A 4,549-nucleotide genomic window follows, 5' to 3' on the forward strand; every position below is an offset into this window, starting at 1 on the left:
TCGTTATGCCAGGATAGGTTTCGGTAGACCCCCTCGACTTGCAAGCCTGCTTAGACTCCTTGGTCCGTGTTTCAAGACGGGTCGAATGAGGAGGCCTCGCTCACGCCCGACAGACCCTCCGCTTCGGCCGAAGCCGCGGCGAGACCGGACCCTCCGGATCCCGCCGGCCACGCGACAGCAAGCTGTGCACGCGACCGACGGAGACGCCGGTGGCCCGGACCCCGCTGCCTGAACCCCCGGGGGGGCAGGCCGTCACGCAGAGTCCTCGACAGAGAGCGCAGTGAGCAACCGTGACGGGCGGCGTAAGACGGCGAGGGCCGAAGCCCCCGCACGCCGCAGCCTCGCCCGCCCCTCTGCTCCGCTCTTCGGTCGGTCGCCGGGAAGGGCGCCGAACGGTAGAAGTGCGACGCGGACCGGACGGCGAAGCGCCGCGGGTCGGTCCCGAGGGATCCGAACCCGCACACGCTGCCGCGCCGACCGCGCCTGAATCAACCGGACGCCCCATGTAGCATGCGGCACTCATCCGTTTACTTCTTGGCAGTTTCACGCAATGTTGAACCCTCTCTTCAAAGTTCTTTTCAACGTTCCCTCACGGTACTTGTTGACTATCGGTCTCGTGCATAGTATTGAGCCTTGGATGGAGTTCACCACCCCTCTTTGGGCTGCATTCTAAAACAACCCGACTCTTGGAAAGCTTTCCCTCCGGCCTTCGAGTCCGCCCTACGGGCCTTACACCCGCTGCGGGTAAGCTGCAGCCCCGATCACAGTGGACTGCGGCCAGACTCTGTCGACCGGAGTTCAGTTTCCTTACGCCACAGGTCCCTCGCACCGCAAACGGGCGCGGGGATTCGGCGATGGGCTCTTCCTGCTTCGCTCGCCGCTACTGAAGGAATCCTTGTTAGTTTCTTTTCTCTCCGCTTAGTGATATGCTTAAATCCAGCGGGTAATCTCATCCGATCTGAGGTCTGGAATCGTGAAAGACACGTGGAACGTGATCGGAGTCATAGCGGCGACCCGGGGTCTCTCCTTCCCCGGCGCTCCCCGAAGAATCGGGTCGCCGGCGGGAAAGGGTGGCCTACCATGCGCCTGCGAGAACGCAGACGGGAGGACGAGAGACCCCGCGATTGGGTCGACCGGCTCTGCCCGGCAGAGGCTCCTCGACCGTTCGGGGGGTCGGACGCTGGACCGCACCACGGGCGCATACGTCTACACCCCGATGGCACGTCGCACGACCGACGAACCCCCGGTTACCGATCGAGCCTGCTCGCCGAGTTTCACCGGCGCCGACATCACAGAACTCCATCTGACACTGACCCGACGCAGCCGGCCGTCGAAGGGACGGCTGCGGCCGGGCGCTCCTCCGGCGCGCGAACACGCCGACTCTGTGAGTGATTGTCTTCAGACGCTCAGACGGACGTGGCTCGAGGAGCAGAGCATCCCCGAGCCGCCATTTGCGTTCGAATAAGTCGATGATCAGTGAGTTCTGCAATTCACATGAATTCTCGCATCTAACTGCGTTCTTCATCGACGCACGAGCCGAGTGATCCACCACCAAGAATTGTCATTTGCCACTGGAAGACTCCCGCGTTCGCAAACTCTCCTCAGAGCCGAGGGAAGAAGTGGAACGGAAGGAGAAAGGACACGGGGACTCTGTGCCTTCTTTGCTTGTGACTGGAAAGAAATATCCTCCGTCGAGCCGAGGGGGCAAGCGGGCTCCCTCCTTCCCCCCACCGCCGCGAGGGCGGGTCGCGCGAGTCAGACTCGCCGACTGGGGGGAAATCGGGCGACACCGGTGCCCCTTCTCTGCCCTGCGGAGAATGCCTCGAGGAGCGCCGCGCCGCGGACGGCGACGGCGTCTCCACCCTTGCGGGACTTCTCCCTCGAAGCTACCGGGAGTGCGAGACTCCGTGAGACAGACGACGAGAGAAGAACCGGGTACTCCCCGGGCTGGTCTGTGTGTGACACGCCCGTCTCCTTTTTGTCGGAGAGAGCGAAGGCGAAGCGCGGGGTCTGACCTCGACCGTGGAACGGGGAAGGAGGCGGTGAAAACCCCGCTCGAGTCCCCCCGGCTTTTCCAATTTGCTCTCTCCGCGTGTCTCTCTGTGACGGCTTTTCCGACATTCCCCCTTTGTTCCCTCTCCGATCACGGAGGGGAAGGGTTCTGTTAATGATCCTTCCGCAGGTTCACCTACGGAAACCTTGTTACGACTTTTACTTCCTCTAAATGATCAAGTTTGACCGTCTTCTCGTCACGCCTCGACAACCGGCCGAAGCCGGGGGTGCCAGACGGTCGATCCGATGGCCTCACTAAGTCATTCGATCGGTAGTAGCGACGGGCGGTGTGTACAAAGGGCAGGGACGTAATCAATGCGAGCTGATGACTCGCGTTTACTTGGAATTCCTCGTTCAAGGGACACAATTACAAGTCCCTGTCCCCAGCACGGAGAAGTCTCAGCGGATTACCCGGACCTTTCGGCCGAGGGCAAATGTACCCGCTGCTTGCGCCAGTGTAGCGCGCGTGCGGCCCCGGACATCTAAGGGCATCACAGACCTGTTATTGCTCCATCTCGTATGGCTGAAAGCCATTTGTCCCTCTAAGAAGTTCGCGGCTCACCACGACGGGTGGCCGGACTATTTAGCAAGCAAGAGTCTCGTTCGTTATCGGAATTAACCAGACAAATCACTCCACCAACTAAGAACGGCCATGCACCACCATCCACAAAATCAAGAAAGAGCTCTCAATCTGTCAATCCTCACTGTGTCCGGGCCGGGTAGGTTTCCCCGTGTTGAGTCAAATTAAGCCGCAGGCTCCACTCCTGGTGGTGCCCTTCCGTCAATTCCTTTAAGTTTCAGCTTTGCAACCATACTTCCCCCGGAACCCAAAGACTTTGGTTTTCCGGAGAGTTGCCCGCCGCGTCATGGGAGGAACGCCGGCGAATTACGAGTCGGTATCGTTTATGGTCGGAACTAGGGCGGTATCTGATCGCCTTCGATCCTCCGACTTTCGTTCTTGATCAATGAAGACATTCTTGGCAAATGCTTTCGCTGTCGGGCGTCTTGCGACGATCCAAGAATTTCACCTCTCACGCCGCAATACGAATGCCCCCGGCAGTCCCTCTTGATCATTACCTCAGGATCTCAAGACCAACGAAATAGAACCGAGGTCCTCTTCCACTATTCCATGCTGAGCTGTTCGGGCACTTTGGCCTGCTTTGAACACTTCAATTTTCTCAAAGTAAACGTTCCAGTCTCGCACGGCACTCAGTTAAGAGCACCGCACGACCAACCGAATCACTGGCCGGGAAAAATCTCCCACGACTCCCGTTTGACGGGGAGAAGGGGAACGGGCAGTGCACGCCTCACGGCGGACCGCCCGCCCCGGCCAGAAATCCGACTACGAGCTTTTTAACTGCAGCAAATTTAATATACGCTGCTGGAGCTGGAATTACCGCGGCTGCTGGCACCAGACTTGCCCTCCAGTAGATCCTCGTTAAAGGATTTAAAGTGTACTCATTCCGATCACAGGGCCTCCGAAGAGGCCTGTATCGTTATTTTTTGTCACTACCTCCCCGTGTCAGGAGTGGGTAATTTGCGTGCCTGCTGCCTTCCTTGGATGTGGTAGCCGTTTCTCAGGCTCCCTCTCCGGAATCGAACCCTGATTCTCCGTTACCCGTCACAACCATGATAAGCGCATAACTTACCATCGAAAGTTGATAGAGCAGACTTTTGAAGGGAGCGTCGCCGGTGCAAGACCGTGCGATCGGCATGATTATCTAGAGTTCACCAGCGGAGACCGGACCCCGAAAGGACCGGGCTGGCCTTGTTCCTAATAAGAGCACGCTTCCCCCGAAGGGTCGGCGCTTTGTTGCATGTATTAGCTCTAGAATTACCACAGTTATCCATGGTATAAGACTTTCTCCAATAAACCATAACTGATCTAATGAGCCATCTGCAGTTTCTCTTGTATGTTCAGGATTGTACTTAGACGTGCATGGCTTAATCTTTGAGACAAGCATATGACTACTGGCAGGATCAACCAGGTAACGGTCGACAGAACCGGGCTGGGCCCGTTCGCCGTCCGGGAGTCGCTCTCGCACTCCCCTCTCTCTCTCTCTGAATTCTCAATTGTCGATGCCGTGCTATTACGGTACAGTGATCGAAGAACCGCCCGAAGGGATTCTCGAGGTGTGTATCTCTACCCGAGTCGACTGGGTCGTCTCGAGAGGAGTCGCAGTGGTCCCGCCTCGGAGACGGGACCGGTTCGAAGCGACGCGGGAGGGCGACGGCTCGTCCACTGGAACAGGGGAGAGCAATCGCACGCCTCGAGCGTGCATTCGTTGCTTGGATGAAAAAGCCCGTACCGAGCGCCGAGTGCAACACATGGTCGCAGCAACGGCAGCATGCCCGAACGGGTCCCGTGGAGAAAGCTCGATATCTGACGACACCGAGGTCCTGCTCTTTCTCCACCGGGGGTTCTGCGGATGAAAAGGCTCAATATCTGAACGTCGATATATACGTGTGCACGGAGGGACACCTCTGCTCACGGGGC

The 4,549-nt window shown here is 58.3% G+C and overlaps 3 non-coding genes across 3 annotated transcripts in view; all 3 read right to left on the bottom strand.

Annotated features, from left to right (window-relative positions):
• LOC139968447 (large subunit ribosomal RNA) overlaps window positions 1-967 on the bottom strand; it is a 4,028-nt gene extending 3,061 nt beyond the window's left edge. The window contains exon 1 of the ribosomal RNA XR_011793443.1: window positions 1-967. This exon is cut by the window's left edge and continues 3,061 nt beyond it. This is a non-coding gene — a ribosomal RNA (large subunit ribosomal RNA).
• A 433-nt stretch (window positions 968-1,400) lies between these two features.
• Window positions 1,401-1,560, bottom strand: LOC139968208 (5.8S ribosomal RNA). Its single transcript, XR_011793246.1, has one exon. It is a non-coding gene; the product is annotated as a 5.8S ribosomal RNA (ribosomal RNA).
• A 605-nt stretch (window positions 1,561-2,165) lies between these two features.
• Window positions 2,166-4,043, bottom strand: LOC139968285 (small subunit ribosomal RNA). The gene has a single exon (XR_011793292.1). It is a non-coding gene; the product is annotated as a small subunit ribosomal RNA (ribosomal RNA).
• Window positions 4,044-4,549: the final 506 nt, after the last annotated feature.

This window comes from Apostichopus japonicus, chromosome 5 (genome assembly GCF_037975245.1).
Source record: "Apostichopus japonicus isolate 1M-3 chromosome 5, ASM3797524v1, whole genome shotgun sequence".
Lineage (NCBI taxonomy): Eukaryota > Metazoa > Echinodermata > Holothuroidea > Aspidochirotida > Stichopodidae > Apostichopus > Apostichopus japonicus.